Source organism: Strix uralensis, chromosome 19 (genome assembly GCF_047716275.1).
Source record: "Strix uralensis isolate ZFMK-TIS-50842 chromosome 19, bStrUra1, whole genome shotgun sequence".
NCBI lineage: Eukaryota > Metazoa > Chordata > Aves > Strigiformes > Strigidae > Strix > Strix uralensis.
Window position 1 is genome coordinate 7,933,128 of NC_133990.1, and position 18,221 is coordinate 7,951,348.

Genomic DNA, 18,221 nt, shown 5'->3' on the forward strand with positions numbered 1-18,221 from the left:
AGCTCCTATCCGTGTCTTCTTTCGGCGCTCCTCGTGCCCATGTGCTCTGTACGAGGCACGTGGCCTGTCCTGGTGTCGGCCTTTGCCCTCTCCTGCTGTGTGCGGTGCCAGTGCTGACACGGGCTGCCTGGAAGCGGCTGTCAGTGGGCTGGGAAGCCACAGTCAGTCTGAACTCCTGCCAGGCCAGGGAGGGGTGTGAAGCAGAGTACTGCTCTGGGAGCGAGCAGGTCTCCTGGAACAGGTCTCCCGACCCTTTGATAATAAATGCTGAATTACAGTCTAATTTCCCCTGAATGCCTCATCTTTCCAGCTTGTGAAGATCACATGCAATGATCAGCCCCAGCTCGGAGAGTCATTATAAAATCAGCACTGCCTCAGGGTTGCAAGGAAATGCACCCCATCTGGCCCATTAATACTTCAATAACATACAGTAATGCAGAGTTTGGTTAACTAATTCAGCTGAAGTGATAACATCAGTCATGCCACAAGAGAGATTTAAAAGTAATATCCCAACAGATACCATGAACAGACAAGGGAGGAAGTTTATCTCCGAGACTTTCCCAAGATGATACTGATGCTTCAATTTGCTTGCTGACAGAGACTGTATATTGTACTGATTATCCATTATCCCCTATAGTCTGGTGTTTTATTAGAAGAGCAGGTTTACATGTAGATTAAAGACGGATGGGACAATATGAAGAGTTTAGGTGGGTCAGTGGCCCACTCAGGGTTCTTGTGAAATTTGTTGCTCGTAAAGATAACCAGTCTGGCCAAGATAAGAAGCAAAATTAGTGGGAAATAGACCTTGAGGGCAAAGCAATAACCACAGTATGCTGGTCTCAGGCAAAGGGATTCTCCCAGAGACACCAGGGAGAAGGAGAGGGCACTCTGAGGGACAGGTCTGTCCTGCATCATGAAGCTGTGACACTGCAAGAGACCGTACATGGCTGCCCGGAGATGGAGATGTCACCCTGCGACAGGAGGCACTGGGAGAGGAGAGGTGCTCTTGGGCATGCAGCTGGAAGAGTTCGTAGACAGGCCTCAGTGCATAAGCCCTCTGCATGAACTGTACAGTGTTGCAGAGCATGTTCAGGTCCCAGACTTTGCCCTTAAGGTGCTTCAAGGCCAGGCCCAGCACAGGAGAGACTCTGCCACCCAGAAGTATCACGTCAGCAGTTGGATGGGCTTTACTGTAGGGCACAGCATGACCCTGGGGCATTGGTACTCCAGGACGAGGCTGTCCCAGACCCCCTTTCCCACTGCCCTTTGGGCCAGGCACAGTCCTGCCCACTCTGCCAGCACCTCAGAGTCAAGGCCAGCTCATGTACACTGCACAAAATCGAATCCCAAATGGACGAGTGTCTGGAACATCCTGCCCACACTGAAAGCACAGCAGGGGTGATCTGCTCCACAGCTGAGGGGGGGTCTGACACAGTGAAGAGCTGGTGTAGACTGGGGTAGAGTGTCCTTGGCAGGATGTGGTCAGGGCCAAGAACTGAGGCCATTCGGGGTCGCAGATGGAGACTTTTTCACTAGCGGTGCTCCAGTGAATTTATCCTGTGTGCTTCCTGCCACGATCAGTGCAGAAGTCAGCATGGGTCTGACACTCCTGAGGTGGCGGTGGGCCAAGCAGGGAGTTTGCTCTAAATGTTGCATTTCTTCTTCTGCACTGGATGTCAGAGTAATGTTAATGAGAGCCTGGGGATAGGTTGGCATTTTGCAGCACCAGATTACAAAGAATCGTTTTCTTCTTTCTCTGTGGAGTCAGGTTCGGATGAGCAGGAGACTCAGCAAAAGGCATCCAGATCTTGTTCTGCTCTTGCTGCTCCTTGACTGCCCCACAGCAGCATGCACCATCCCTTTTAGCCATGAACGCATGGCCATGGCTGAACTCAGCCCTAATGAGCAGTGGAGGAGATGATGTGCAGAAAAGCAGTGTCATCAGTGAGCTCTGGATACACCTGTGCAGGCAGGGGTGCACACAGGTGTTGGTTTGGCTGGCCAGTACTCCAAGCCCTCTTGGATATGGTGTTACTTCATCCCATTCCCTTCCCTCCTCCATCACGACACAAACTGTCCAGCCATCAGCACCCACACCAGTGCATTCAGCCTGCCGTTCCACTGTGGAGCTCGCAGCTGTTCAGAAACTTGTGGTTTCACAACAGCTCAGCACGTCCTTGAAACAGGTAGGGCATCATAATGTCCTACAAAAAAGGCACAATTTCCTAGTCTAGCGGAGCTGAGCAAGGGAGTCCATAGAGGTATCCTCCTTCATGCCAGTTTGGATCATCTACTTACTATCTCTTCTTTAAAAGGGTGTGATTTTCCCCTAGAATAGCCTTAGCCAGCCCAAGGTGAGCCCGTGCTTTTACCTCCTATTTGTCCTCACACATTAGTTACCTGCAGGTAAAGGAGTTCTCCTTTTTCAGCAATGAAAGCCAGGCCATAGCAGCCTGTAACATATAAGGACGAGGAGTTTGCCAGCTGCCTGTCAAGGCTGTGGTGATGCTGGCCAATAAAACAGAGTGCTTAAGCCAGAAACTGCAGAAGGCCGTGGCTCAACATCAGTGAGCAAGCCAGGGCGTAGGGCTGCGGTGAGCGTGGTGCATGCCCAACACCTGGAGGGTCAACTGTGCCAAGGGCAGGGACGCTTCCCTGCCACGCCAGGGCTGGGACCACATCTTGCCTGGTGTCATGAGCATTGATGGGTGGATGATGCTGATGGGAGAGCAATGGAGAAAATTGGAAATGCTCTGGGAATCCATGTGAATGTCCCTCAGCCTTTCCTGCCTTCCATGCTTGTATTTGATGAGACAATTAATGATCTGGTCAGAGGATGCTTGTTTGGTGTCTTATGTCTCAGGGTCTGTCCTCCAGAAAGGTGATCCAGTACCCAATCTCCTCTCTACTAGCTGGTGTCCATCCTCCAGTCCCTAATGTGCACCTCGGAGGGGTGTTCAAAGCACTAAGATCATTCTCCTGGGCTGTTCCATGCTCACGCTGCTGAGAGCAGAAGTGTGGATACAAGGTTCCTTATCCTCTGTGCTTTTTCCATGCCCCTGCCCTCACCGTCACGGGCAGGACCTTGCCTGCAGGGCAGCTGCAAAGCAAAAGCATCCTTGGTGCTTCTTGGTTTGTGCTACTCATCTGTGTGCTCTGTTCACATCTTGCATAGACAGAGACAGAGCAGGAAGGCCAGTGTGCATCATACGGGTCTTACCAAAATGAAGGTCAAGAAGCAACTTGATTATTCATATTTGCATCTTCAAAGAGAGAAAAACCCAAGCGCTAATGAGCCTTCGCATTAGCCATGACCCAGCAGAGAGCAGGAGCATCTGGCTACCTCTATCCTAATGATTATAAATAAAACCTGGAGCAAGGGCATGCAGGGAAACAAGCCATCGTATGGAGGCCTCTGGGCACTAGCTGTGCTCTCTGCCTGAGCCAACACCGGGATACATGGAGTCTGAGCTTGATGCAGCTCTTCCCCCAGTCTCTCTGGGAGAGAAGAAGCACTGCACTGCAGGATATTAGCTTGCTGAAGTTATGGTGATGCTCAGCAGGGCTCTTCAGCCAACAGCAAACTCTGCCTGGGCTATAACCGGGGGACTACAGAAGTATTTGCAAAAAGGAAATAAATCCACAGAGAAAAGACACAGACCAAGACACATACTCTTGCTGTAGTTTACAACACATGGAGTTAACCTGAGTGGTAGCAGCATCCTGCCATGTCTCCCACTTTCATTGGGGAAGCCCACCCTGGTTATCCCCGGTACCATGCAATAAGGACAAGGCCGGAGCCTCCCCACAGAAACGCTCTTCTCTGCCTACGTCCTGAGAAAGAGCCAATGCGCTGGGAAGAGAAGAGACTTTCCATGTGACAGTGAACAAAAGAGGGATGACACTAGAGCCACAGTGTCACAAGCACCATCCTCGGAGCAAGCTGTCTACCCACACAATTTTATATATCTCCCTGGAGGGGCTGATATTATTCAATTATCCCTAAATCTTCTCCTCTAACATCCCTTGACAGGGATTACATGTGAGCAAAGGTTCCTGAGTGAACCTTGCTCCCCATAAGACTTCTCAGACTCCCTTCCAAATAACAAGTGTAAAAATCCCAAAATCACCAGGTGCATTGTGGTGAGTCTGTAAAGTCATCTGCAGAGGGCATGGGACAGCAGGGTCTCACAGAGGGTCCCCTCTTGTTCCTCATTGCAACATGCAGGATCAAAAGCTCAAAGGATTTCTCTTAAATCCTGCTGAATTCAGCTCTACAGAACCATGGTGGTGGAATTTGCCAGCAAACCTGTTGTTTCTGAGTGATATAGTCACTGCAGTTATCAATGACATGAAGTAACCAAGAACAGACATCCAAGGAATCCAGGAAGATAAATCAATTTGACAATGTTGATTTTGCCATAAATACAGGATTTGAATGGAGGTAATTGATAGGATTACCCCAGGAGGTGAACTTTCATGTGGCTTATCCCTCAGATTAGTGGCATTTTGCTGAAAAAGCCTTGTTTCTCACCAACAAATAATGACAATACTTGACAGAGGAGTGGGGAAATTCTTACAAAGAGGCACAGGACATCACAGGGACTGCCTTGGTCAGTAAAACCTTCAAAGAAACAGAAAATAAATAGGCAAAAATACAGGCAGATAATGAGGAAAGAAAAAGAAATTCCTTGGGCCACAGAAATACTTGAATTTAGAATGATTTCAGAGAGCAAACAACAAGGTGTAACCCGGGGAGCTTCATTAAAAAAGAGTTTACATTTCTTATCTGTAATCTCACACAGCCCCCCTGGTCCCGTTTCTGCCAGAAGAGCAGATGTATGGACATGTCCGACCCCCTGCAGAGGCAAATCTCTCTCCCAGTTACCCCGGTCGGGGGGATATTGCTTTCTGCTCTTTCAATAAAAGGAAGGCAAACACTCTGCACCCAGCTGCAGGAGCTCTTGATTATTTTCAATTCTGGCTGTCAAAGTATAAATTAAATCAGTTCCCTTTGTTTCGAGAAGGAATAGGGTCCTTATCCCTGCAATTTACTTTGTTCTGTGTTCATGGCACACGAAAACCCAGACAGCATCATGTAGCTGAATTTGTCACTGGGTTTAAGTGAGTTAAGTGAGCAGGAATACAAACAGCTTCCCCTTCCACAGGGCAGTTGAAATGTATAAATTGAGGCTTTTCCCACCTGCCATGAACTGCAAACTGCGTTGCCTTAGACCTGGGAGAGGGGGACAGCATGTAGCATTGGGAAAACAACCGTGGAGGCGTGTTGCATATCACGGTCATGTCCGTTAATCCAAGGATGTGCTCTGGAAATGCCCTGTGCTTTCTGGTTTTCCAGGTCAAAACTTCATTAAACTGGGACTGAAGTGAACACTGTACACTACAGTGTAGAGTAAAAGCCTTCAGAGGGGCAGGTAGTAGAAATCAGGTTGAGACCAGGAAGTTTGCTGTAGAAACTATGCTAAAGGAAATCCAAATACCTGGAAATACAACAGCACAGGCAGGGCATGCAGGCAGCCTCAGCTTTAGCCTCACCAGACCCTCCTCCTCCTCCAGCCCCTTGCTGTCCAGTTCATCACTCCTGGGCTGCCCTTCGGCTCCATGAGCCCGGGTCCAGCCCTTCCTTCATTAGCTTTTCCCTTGACAGCTACAGGATGTGGCAAATTGCAAGCATACAGAAAACAGCCTGTGTCTCTGATTTAGGAGGATTTATTGCTGTGCTCTGCTTTTCTCAAGACACCTCTGTAGTTATTACTGTACAAGCCAGGAGGTTGGTGTTGTCCTACCAGAGGATTGATCTGGGTCTGATCACACTGTGCAGAGCCAACACTGTGCCTACGTGACTGGCTTCCATCCCCAAACTGAAGCCACTCTGAGGAGCGCTTCAGGGTCAGACAGCAGGTAAGGCTCAGTCTGCTTCTGAGACCAAAGGAGGGCTAGAGGCAGCATGGAGAAACCTCCCACCCACATGGGCAGGGAGGCTGCCTGATCCACTCAAGGACATGAGCTTCAACAAGGCCAAGTGCCAGGTCCTGCACTTGGGCCACAACAACCCCCTGCATGGCTACAGGCTTGGGGAGGGGTGGCTGTAGAGCTGTGTGGAAGAGAAGGATCTGGGTGTTCTCATTGACAAGCAGCTGAACATGAGCCAGCAGTGTTCCCCGGGTGACCAAGAAAGCCAACGGCATCCTGCCTTGTGTTAGAAATAGCGTGACCAGCAGAAGCAGGGAGGTGATAGTCCCCCTGTGCTCTGCACTGGTGAGGCCACACCTGGAGTGTTGTGTCCAGTTTTGGGCACCTCAATACGAGAGAGATCTTGAGGGGCTGGAGCGAGTGCAGAGGAGGGCAACGAGGCTGGGGAAGGGCCTGGAGAATAAATCCTGTGAGGAGCGATGGAAGGAGCTGGGACTGTTCAGTGTGAGGAGGAGAAGGCTGAGGGGAGACCTCATCACTCTCTACAGCTCCCTGAAAGGACATTGTGGAGAGGTTGGTGCTGGTCTCTCCTCACAGGGAATTAGCAATAGAACAAGAGGGAATGGCTTTAAACTGCAACAGGGGAGGTTCAGACTGGACATCAGAAAAAAAATGTTTCCCAGAAAGAGTGGTCAGAGAGTAGAATAGGCTGCCCAGGGAGGGGGTGGAGTCACCATCCCTGGGTGTGTTTAAGGGTCGTTTGGATGAGATGTTGGGGATGTGGTGTAGGGGAGAACTTTGTAGAGTAGGGCTGATGGTTGGACTCGATGATTCCAAGGGCCTTTTCCAACCTGAATGATTCTGTGATTCTATGACAGGCAGGAGGCTTCACAGCACGGCAAGGTCTCACAGACCAGGCTGATGTCCAGCACTGCCATCATCACCTGCGTGCTTCTGGGAAGCAGACTACAAGCAGCTTTGGGAGACTGACTTAAGACCTGATGTGTGTGCCCTTAGCTTAAATGCCAAGAGTCAAGAAAGCCCCAGCCGTGCCCCCAGAGCTTTCTCCAAAATCGGGACAAACTCTGAACACTAGGGACCTCTCCACCTGCTGCCCCATCACCCAGCGGGGACTGTGGGGATGCGCGGTGAGGAGGTGGCCACCAACGCCTCCTACAAACCATCCCCGAGCCGGCTTTCCGCCCCTTCCTTGGCGGTGCGTGGCGGGGGAGCCTGACGGGGCGGGCCAGAGCTGCCCGTGCTGCGGGGGGGGGGGGGGGCTGGAGGAGCGTCACCTCCCGCAGCCCCCGGCCGGGGAGAGCCCTCGGCCGCTCCGCCGGCTGCTCGCCCCCACCCGGGGAGCGCGGGGGTGCCGGTCCTCGCCGAGCTCTGCCGTCCAGCGCGAAGGGCGAGGATCGATGCGGCGGGCGGGGCGGTGCCACGGCCCCCGCCCGCTCCCGCCCCGCCGCCGGTGCCCGGGCCCCGGGGCCGCACCGGCCCGTGCCCCGCGGCGGCAGCCCCGGCCGGGCCCTGCAGCAGCCCGGGCTCGGCCCTAGGTGGCACCGCGCTCCCGCAGGCACCGCCGAGCCGCCGCCTCCCGCCGGGGCGGAGGCGGGAAGGTACCCGGCAGCGGCGGGGGGGGGGGGGAGGACGGGGCAGCCCCTGCGAGTCCCCGCGGCCGCCCGAGCCCCCACGCGTCCCCTCCACCCATCCCGTGCTGCCCCGCTGCTCTCCACGCTGCTCAGTGGCACCTCACGCTGCCCTGCTGCCCCCGCCCCGTGCTGCCAGGCTGCCCCGTGTGCGGCTCCGCTCTCCCCGGGCTGCCCCGCTGCCCCCCCCCGGGCTGCCCCGTGCTCCCTGTTCCCCCGGGCTACCCCAGTGCTCCCCGTGCTGCCCCGCTTCCCTCCTCGCTGCCCCCCTCCTCGCTGCCCTGCTCCCCCCGGGCTGCCCCATGACCCTGCCCGGTGTTTGCTGCTGCTACCGGCTCAGCCCCATCCGGAGCCCCCGGACGCTCCCTCCCAGCCCACAGCACTGTGCTCCCACCCTCTGGCTGCCCCGTCACCCTCCCTCTCCTGCGCTGCTGCCCTCGGTGCCACTCGGGCACCCCTAGAGCAGATCCTCACGCAGGGCCAGGCTGCCAGAGGGCCCCTGCCCGGGGTCCAGAGCCCCCTCCAGCAGCTGCGCAGGCGGGACCTCAGCCCCATGGGGTGCCTCATCCCCTTCCCCGGAGCAGGCCCCCTCCATTGCGGCCCTTGCACTGCAATCCAGAGATCCGGGACATAGGCGCTGCCTTGCCGAGGTTGGCACAACACCCAGGACCAGCTCCACCTCCCACCCCCACCCCTGGGCCAGCTCCGCTCCAGCCACAGCTGGGACACCCCAGGACCCCGAGTTGCCACTGGGTTTTTGCCAGCTCGCCCATCCCAGGACCTGCTATGGGGCTTGAAGCTGGGCAGTCCCTGAGCAGTTAAAGCAGGCCGTGGAGCATCCATGAAAAGCATCCTCCTTTTCCTCCCCCGAGGGACTGATCCCCCCAGGAGGAGCCTCCACTCTGAGTCTGCCTCGCTCCAGCCCCCACTCCTCATCCCACCCGCTCGCATGGCTTGTGTGCTGCAGGAGCAGATCCCCCCAGCAGCCAATGCCCAGGACCTGTAGGGACGACCCACCATCATCCCTATCACCTCCTCTAAACGATCAGACTTTGGTATTTACGCTGGGATTTCACTAGCAGCTGAGAGCTGTGCAGAGAGAGTGGGACAGGCCAGAGCAGGTCTGTCCTGACCACGCTTTTCTCCAGCCAGTGCAGCAGAACCAGCCCCCCTTTGCTCCCAGATGGGGTTGGTGCTGCTGGACCCCTGTGTGAAGGGGGATGCTGGGATCCCACCTCTGCTCGGAGCGGTCCCTATGTACCAAACCTCTTCCCCTCACTCCCTGTCGTCCCATGAAATGTGCTGGGGAGAAGACACACTTCAGCAGGCGGTTGATGGTTCACTGCTTGACACAGAGCTTGTTTAACTCCATCCCCCTCCTCGTTTATTTATGGGCCTTCATCGCCAGCATGTCTTCACCCTGATGGACGGCGTTTGCACACGTCCTTCTTATCCAGAACATGGGGCTTTGCAGCCACTTCTCTATTTACTGTAATTTTTAGCTCAGACACAACCAGAACTCCCACCCTGTCTGGGCGTCTCAGTGCAGAAAACAAGACTAAACTATTTTGGGATGTTTTTCCCTTTTCCTCATACTTGGGTGCTTTCCCATGTGGCTAAGTCTTTGTAGCCTTGGGGAGGGTGAACCTGTTTCGCACACCCCCCAAGAGCTGCCTCTGGACCTCTCCGCACACTTTAACCCTCCTCTGACCATGGGCAGCTCCCCTGTGAGGCAGCTTTGTGCTCCACTTGGTTTTCTGAGCTAGAAAACGTATCCAGTGTCAGGAGATGAGCTAAGAGCCCAGCGGATGGGAACAAGCCTCCCAGGCTCCATCCACTCCGCCCTCCTTGTCACCTTGTCTGGTCACACCTCCCCAGGGTGCCCAGAAACCTGCATGCTGCTGCCCCAAGGCAGGGTGGGGACGTGGGTTTGGCCCGGTTTGTCTGGCACACCTGAAAAAGAGCCTGCAAAATACCCCTTTGCCTCCATCGCTCCTGTTTTAGTCCTTATTGTGTGGCACCCGCTGGGGAAAGGCTGGCACAGAGCTGAAGCAACGTGTAAACCTTCCCCCCTCCTGCCTCTGTCACAGCCAAGTGTCTCTCCATTGAAGTTTACTTAAAGGTCTAACAAAATTTCCAAACTGGAAAAATCTTTATGCGGACGGTTCTCTTGTTTAAAGGAAGAGGAACATAAAGATAAAGCCTTGCCTGCCCGCTGCTCCCCTCCCGCTACCAGGGCGAGGGGCCGTGGCACAGCCCTTCCCACCCAGCCCGGCTGTGGACGGAGGAAGAGCTTGTTTTCCTAACGAGAAGTTTGAAGATTAAAAGGGGAAAAAAACAGCCATTTGGAATCCTCTACTGACGCTGCAAATACCCTCGTTAATAGATATGTCTCGTTTTGTTACCTCATTTTAATTAATCATTAAACAAAGACAGCTGCCAAATTTTGGCTCTGGCTCTGAGCCTACAACTGACTTGGAGCCCTTGAAAAATAGACTATTTATGGTGCCTGGGTTTAAAGCTTAAATTTCTTGTATAAACTTTACCCTTCCTAAGAATAGCGTGGGGAGTGCATTGTCGGCTGCATCCGCAGTGCCCCACGTGCCCGCCCCGAGCCCTGCACTCTCTGCAGTGAGGCTGGGAGGGAGCGGGGTCCCTCCAGCTGCCAACAGCCCCATCCCGTCACAGAGGAGTGGTGGCACCAGTTCTAGGGTGTCCCTCGGACAAGTGCTGCCCCAGCCTGCTGTCTGTGCACGGGCAGGTGCCATCAGCATGGGAGGTGCCTGATTCCCATTGCCGAGTGAGAGAGCCTCTGGGCAGAGCATCCTGACGCAGGAGAGCACCCCTGTGACCCCCAGGGCTGGCCAGGTGTTTAAGGGAAGTGTTTGTAACCTCCAGAAAAGGCAGGGTGGTAGGGTGAAGAACCTACTACATGTGTTAAGGCATGACTGGTGCACCCAGCCCTGCCACTGCCCGCCCAGGACTGGGGGGTTCCCATCTCAGCATCATATACACACACGATACCAGAGCCCTTGGATTTTGCATCATGGTGGCTGGAGCTTCTGAGGCTGCCCACAGATGGTGGATGGTGGCTTGGGGCTCCACAGACACTGAAAGGTCATTTTTATTGCTTTATATGTTTTTATTTTCTTTTTTTTCCTCTTGTTTAGAGTATACTGGGGACAGTCTCCAGCCTGTCCTTCCCCATCCACTCAGGCAGGGAAGGGGCTTTCTTGGGGGGCTGGAGCTTGGTGCAGCTCAGCAGGAGGACACGGCAGCACAGGAGAAGCAGCCCCAGCACAGACTTTTGTCTGGCAGACTCATCCAGCCCCCTGTGCCAGGTGATGCTGGGGGGTATACAGTTTGAAGCACGGACTGCGGTTTTTGGTGGCGTGTGCCCTGGGGAGCTGCTGGCAGGCCATCCTGCTGCAGAGCTCCCGCTGCCCTGTGCTCCCAGCCTCATGCAAGTGCCTACACCCAAACCGCCCCACCCGTGCACACAGGTACACCCGGCCTGTGCACATCAATCCACCGCCTTGTGTGGTGTCACACAGGCAGCGTCACCCCGAGACCTCCCTCCTTGCACACAAGCACGGCTCAAATAAGCGTGCAGGAACCCAGGGCTGTCTGCTCTGAAGCAGACCCACGCTGTACCGCGCTCGAAGCCTCCCAGCAGTTATCTGGCCGCCCTGCACTAGCTCCAGCACCCTGATTTTGGGTAATTCCCCTGCAGCAGTGCCAGCAGGCCCTGTGCTTTGTCGGTGGGGCCGTACCACAGTCCACGAGCTCTTTGTGGGATCTTGACCACTGCAATCTCCCTGGCTGCTGGGCTGGGTGGTGGATGTGAATGTGATCAGGACAATGTGCCAAGATGATCAATAAACAGGGGTGAGTGCGATGTGCATCTGCCTGTGCACAGGGCACAGAATCAGGAGGCTGGATGCTGGATAAAGGGCATTTAACTCTTCCAGCACCTCAGGAGCAACTGAGATGTAAGGGCTGTGAGGAAAAATCACCCTGCACAGTTGCTGGCAGCATCCCAGAGCCAGGCTGAGACCACGCACCCCGCGAGGGTGGTGTTTCCCACACAGCTGCCCCCGCGCTGAGCGTGGCCAAGGCTGAGCCCCACGGCCACGGGGCTGTCCTGGCTGGCCGAGGTCCGGCTGGCCCTGCTCGGGGCGGCGTGGCTACACACAGCCGGCACTGGGATCCACACCGGCTCTTGCTGACCTGCCCCTCCTGCCCTGGCGAGGGAACAGGGCCAGGCTGCAGGATGAACTCCTCCAGCTGCAGCCGGGAATCCGCAGCTCATATTTCATCCCGCTTGCAGCTCTCCCACTCGGGTGACACCGAACGCGTGTCACACACACTGGAGGCAGGGGCTGATGGCCCCCCGCCCGCCCACACAGCCTCAGCCCCTGCTCCTCCAGCCTCTGTCCTCCGCCTCCCCGCCTCAACAGCTAAAGTAAACTGTCTGATACACAGCCGGCGTGGTGCTGGGAGGCTGAAGCTGGATGGAAACCCAGCGAGGCACGTGCAGTTGCAGACAACCCAGGCTGCATCCCGAGCACCTGCCTGAATCCAGGCTGCTGCCAGACTCAACCTCTGCATCCTGCTTCTCCCTGGCAACCCCCTGAGACAACCCTGGTCTCCCCATCCCGAGCAAAGTCTGCGCACCCGTGAGTGTGCACAGCAGCACAGCCACGGCACCGCCACGCTGCCGCAGCCTGTGGGGGATGGCAGCACCCACGGGCAGATGGGAAGGGCAGCTGAGTGGCACGGGCAGCAAATGACCCCACGCACCCATGCTGGCTGCTCACATACTCCCGTGGGATTGCCAACGGAGGCAACCCAAGCTGTCTGCAGGCAGCACGGCCACACCATCTCCGTGCCACCCATTGATAGCCCCACGCCATCAACCCGCTTGTTGCCCTGGGCTGCACAGCCCAGAGGATGGAGCTGAGCCCCTCTGCTGTGGAGTACTGTCAGCTCACGGCACTGATGGGATAAACTCACCACATGTGGAGCTTGCGGGGAGGAGATTCATCCCCTGGCCCACGGTGTTGTCCAGTGGCCTGCTGCGCGGCTGGCCCCACCACACAGCCAGTACACAGGTCTCCTTCTGAAAGCTGCCTGTGAAATGAATCCACGTCCCTCTCCCTGCTCCCCCTGGCCTGGCTGCTGACACTGGACCACAGCTCTGGTCTCACCGCAGAGTGGTCCTGCCCCACCTGAGCTCTTGTGGCAGAACTGTCATAAAGACCTTCCAGTGTGAAGACCTTCCAATGAAAACTCAAATGTCCCCTGTCAACAGTGGCAGTGTGGACAGCAGATGGCTTGGAAGAAAGCTCAGGGAAGGGTGAGCTGTTTCACTGCCTGCTGTGGACTGTTAACTCTGAACTCTTCATGATGATAGCCTAAATAACAATACAGGTACCGTACAGCCCATTAGTAGAGAAAATTCACCTTTTCACTTCAGAAGTGTTGCTGTTTCTCTTTGTGTCCTTGTCCTAAAAACCTCCTACTCCTAAAGAACACTTTCTGGACAACAGCTCTGCCTTGTGCAAACATACTACAAACAGACCTCTCCTGGGCAGAGCGTCTAGATGTGGTATTAAAGTAACTTCCACAGGGACCATCATGCCTGTTAGATTATTGGTGCAGGCTCTACTGGGTCTCTGGCTTAGGTCTCTCCTAGATCAGGAGCTGCTTTGCCAAAAGGGCTCTGCTTTTAAGTTGCCGTGTAAACAAACCTGGTGGGAGCTGAGGATTTATGGAAGTGCTGGGGAAGGGCTGGGGGAGATCCCCCCACTACACATGTCTGCCCGGACAGTGACTTCTGCACAGACCAAAGAGACGTGTTTGTTAGTATGAACAGCAGGTTCGCAGGCGGGTGAGTTTACAGTGAGATGGATATAAATAAATAGAAGAAAAAGGACTTTCTCTGCATAGGGGAGCTGCGCACTGCCTGCCAAGGGAAGGCTGCCCTTGGGCAGAGGTTTTCTTCAAGGAAGCTACCTGCCGGTGTCAGAAAAACCTACAGTAATTTTTTTTTTTTTTTGGAAGGGTGAAAGTTTGGGGCAGGGGGGGAGGGAAACTGCCACCAGCACTGTCCCCAGCACACAGCACAGCAGTGGCACCCGTGGGGCACAGGTGGGTGGATGTCATTCTGCTCTTTATCATTTAGGAGAGAGAGAGGATGTGTAGGGCAGAGGCAGAAGATGTGTGGGGAGCACAGGCAGGGAGCTTTTGGGGCTTGGTGTTAACAGAGAAAAGAGGTACAGCCCGAGCAGCGACACTGCCTCTTGGGCTGCTCCTGTGTCCAGAAAACACTATTTAGCCCACATGATGACACCTGCAAACACCCTCTCTCCATCCAGGTTCCCTTCCCAACAGCAAGAGCCTGCAAACCTCCAGGCTTCAGCCAGGCACTGAGATCAAAAGGGAAACAGTTGATTTAAGGGATGATAAAGTATTATAGGCTGCACTGGCACAGCTCACCCCAGCTGAGCAGGATGGCCTAGGCTAGCCTAAGCCCCAAAAAGGGGTTTTATAGGTGGGAAAGTGATATTTTTAGGGCTTTGATGCATAGGTAAAGTCAAAGGGCATTCAGCAGCCGTTCATTCCTCACTCCCAAAGGTCAAGTCTGGAGAAATCAAGTCCTTTGGGACCTGCTGATGCAGCAAACATGATTAGGAGCAGCTCTATTCCTGAGGTGAGGCTGTGTCCTGAACAGGGTCTGCAAGCACCTCCTTCCCCTTCCCTGTCTCTTTCCCCTCTCCCAGCCAGTGGTGCTCCCCAAAACTGCCTTTGGTACCCCTTGATCATAACCTGGCAATTCTGCACGCTTGAGGGTCTGTAGGGTGGGGCTGTCGCGTGTGTACAGGCACGCGTCTCATACCTGCTGGGGCAACAATGAAAGTGCCCCAAAAGAAAGTAGAGAGGGACTGATCTCGGGGTGTTCAGTGCACGGGACCTGCCTGTCAAGACAGCTCTTGGTGCACAGTTATGACTCTCCACCACCCGTGTCCCAGGTTTCACAGCCGGTACGTGCCCCACCGGCTCAGTTACCAGCCTGTGAGCAGAAACCGCTCTGCTCAAGGTGACAGCACCACTGGAAACGCCCGGCTGAGCGCAGTAAAACCCTCTAGTGCTCAGTTACCTGGGGGTGGGACCTCGGGGTGTCCCGGCCAGCCCAGGCGCTGTGACTTAGGACATGAGCTGCAGCAAGTCCCAGTTCATCAAAACCCGGGCAGTTTGCAGTGCCAGGGAGACCTGTTTCGCTCCTCATCCAGACTGGCCTCCCTGGGCAAACGGGGGTGCCCCGAGGACGGGGGTACAAGGCACCGAGTCTGGCAGGGACTGACATGTCACTCGCCTATCTCCGGGTTAGGATCCCTGCCCAGCTCCTCGCTGCTGGGGTAGGGCTGTTCCACTGCCCCTGCTCCCCACTGCCAATACCGAGACACTTCAAGAGGCACCGAAATAAGAAAGGGGGGGGGCTGTGATTCGTGCAAGAGCTGGCAAAAGCCCGGTGCAAGAGGGGGGCAGCGTCCAGCCCTGCAGCGGGGCCGCGGACTCCCGGCGTTTTCGCAGCGGAGGGGGCGCCGGGGCCGCCGCTCCCCCCTCCCCGCCCGGCGCTCTGGGCAGGGATGGCCGCGGCGCTGAGCGGCTCCGGGGGGCGTGGGCAGGTGGAGGCAGCGCAGACACACGCACCGGGGGATGGCTGCCGCCACCGCGGCTCCCCGAGCCCGGCCGGGGGAGGCTCCGCCTCTTCCTTAACTCTTGCGGGGGCCGGCGCGGAGCCCGCGGTCCCGGGCGGCAGCTGGGGGCGCCCAGCGAGCCCCGTGCCGGGCGGCGGGGAGGGGGGTGTCCGGGGGCCGCTTAGCGCCGGGCAACCCCTTCCCCCCCCCCCCCCTCCCCCGCGCGGCCGCTGCCCGCAGGGCACAGGGCGGGGACCGCCCGCCGCCCGCTCCCCGCCCGCGGGGATGCGCTCCCCCCCCCGGGGCCGCAGCCGCGCAAGGTGAGAGCCCCCGCCAGCCCCCCCCTGCCGCCCCCCCCTGCCACCCCCCCGCACCCCCCGCCGCCCCGCACGCCGGCCCGGCCAGCCCCCGGCCTCCTCTGCTCCGCGGGCTGCAAGAAGTTAATTTATTTTTGGAAAAGCAGCTCTCAGAGTTTGTCTAATTCCACCCGCACCAGCTCCTTTCACTCTATTTTAAACCAGTTCTTACTGTGCTTCAAGTTTACAAAAACAATCACTGCTCCCTGATAAAAGCCGCCCTAATCTGCGGAGAAAGCAAGGAGTCACAAAAGCAGCATCTCTTTCAGGACACTCTAGCTCAGCCGAAAAGTTCGCAGGTAATTTACGTTTCCTACTTCATGTCTTTCTGTTCTTCTAGCTGCTTTCTCACGGGCGTGTTTGGTTACGTTTACACACGGCAGGTACGTGATGCGGCATCTCTAGGGAGAGGAGCGCACTCCGGCATCGCTGCTACCTGCTGCTTCTCCTGGGTGGGCCCTCGGTGGCCGCTTGCACCTGGCAGGTCTCAGATTTTGTGCAGAGCGACCCGGAGTGTGGCACTTGTTGGGGAGCAGGCACAAGGTGTATTTAGCAAATCAGAAGCTGGCCTGTCTGCAGAGGCTGGCAGGGAAATGAGGAGAGGATGCAGTGGCTGGTTTTGCACAGGGAGGGTGATGGTGAGGGGCCATGGGAGGTTCCCAAAGGCTGTTGCTTTGCTGCAGCCGTTTGGAGGCTGCTCTGATGGTACTCTTATCCCTCCGGGTATCCCTCCAGCGGGTCAGGCTGTGCCATGGCACCCTGCTTTTATTGCTCTTGCTCCTGCTTTGTCAGGAGGACTGTGTCATGGCTCCATTAACTGTGGAGGGTCATTCTGGTTGCACCAAACGTTCAGTTGTTTAATGCAACTTCTCCATGACTCACCAATGCAACCCACGAAAATTGTTTAGAAAAAGCTCCCAGCATCGCTCACGCTCAGAAATCCAGGGCATTTATGGACCGCTTTGTTTCTTTTAAATGAATACATTGCAAAATTATGCCAGTCATAGACTACTGATGTCATTTGTGGAGCACTGAAGCGCTCGGGGGAGGTTTTGTCAGCCTCATGCAGGGCTTTCTGGTGTTTCAGGGTTAATGCTTTCGAAAGCACCGCCCTGGCAGCCACGAAATGGTTATATTTCCAGCCCATATTTCCAGCCCAGTTTGACTGTGCGGGAGCGGGAAGGGAGGCAGCACGCTGCCAGGACAGGGCTGTGCTGCTTCCCTCTCATTCTCACAGACTGCGTGACCCAGTGCTGCCCATGGGTGACTCTGTCCTTATCAGAGCGGCCCTCAGGGCATGTACATGTTGTTTTTCTTTTTGGAAAAGCGATGAGGGTTCAGGTTTTAGAGCTATGTATTACAACTGCTGCTTTGCTGAGATCCATCTGGGTCCTGGTTGACTTTTCCCTGTTGTCTATTGGTAAAACACACATCACTTCAGCTCTGAGCGGAAAAAAAAAACCAAAAGGCGGAAAAAGTAAAGTATTTTTTTAGGATTGCATGACCCAATCTCTCCTAGAAATGTCATTTGTCAGGTGGCCTGAAGGACAGCAGAACTCAGTGGCCGCATGTCCCCCTCTCAGATGCTGCTCTCTCTGGTGTGTCCGTGTGTTTTGATGGTCCAGCATGCAGGGGAAGGGAAATGTGGTTGTTGTGTGGAGTGTACAGGCTAAAAATAATTTCCCTCTCGTGCTCCATCTGAATGGGCAGCCACATATGACTGTACATGGATTTGTCTGATAGTCCCGTTTCAGTGTAAGAGACAAAATATCTTAGTTATGGCTTTGTTCTTCAGCTAACAATGGGTAGCTAAAAATATCCGACTTTGTTCCACTCAATAAAGTTCTCTCAAGGGGAGACACTAGCGTTGCATTTTTGCCAAATCTGTGAAAAACACAGCCAAAGAAAATGCACATTTTTGCCAACAACTTTTCATAAAACATGTAACTAGCAGAAAACTTCATACTGTTCTACAAGCGGGGCTGTGCTGTCTGCTGCGTGCAGCATCCTGGGGATCCTAGCTGCCCTGCTCCCCGGGAGCATCTGCGGAAGGTGAGGCCCATGGCCTCCTCCCCATCCTCATCCTCCTCTGTGCATGCTCCAGCTGCACCATGGGCTGCCAGCACATTTGGGCTTGGTGGGCAGAGGGTGATGCGCTGCTGCCTGCTCGTGCCTGGCAGGGGGAGATTGCCCCATCGCTGCCAGTGGCAGCTGGTTGGTGGTCGCTGTGGTCTCACTCCAATTTCCTTATTTCCTGTTTTATGGCAGCCAGGGCTGGAGGCCAGCCAAGCCGGCCGGGTCCTGCTGTGCAAGCAGCATGTGTTAAAAGCCTGGCACAGCTGCTGCAACGTGCTCGCAGCCTGACAGCCAAGAGGAAACCGGCAGAGACCTCACTGGTCTGGCACAGTCCCCCTGGAGAGGAGGGAGATGGGCCCTCCTGCGCTCACCCCCACCTCCAAATAAAATCGCTGCCTCCCCAATGCTGCCACCCTGGTCCCCAGGGCCTGCCTTCCAGCGGCAGCACTGTGTGGATGGTTACTGCTCCCAGAAAGGGTCAGGAGGCAGGAGAACCAGTTCCA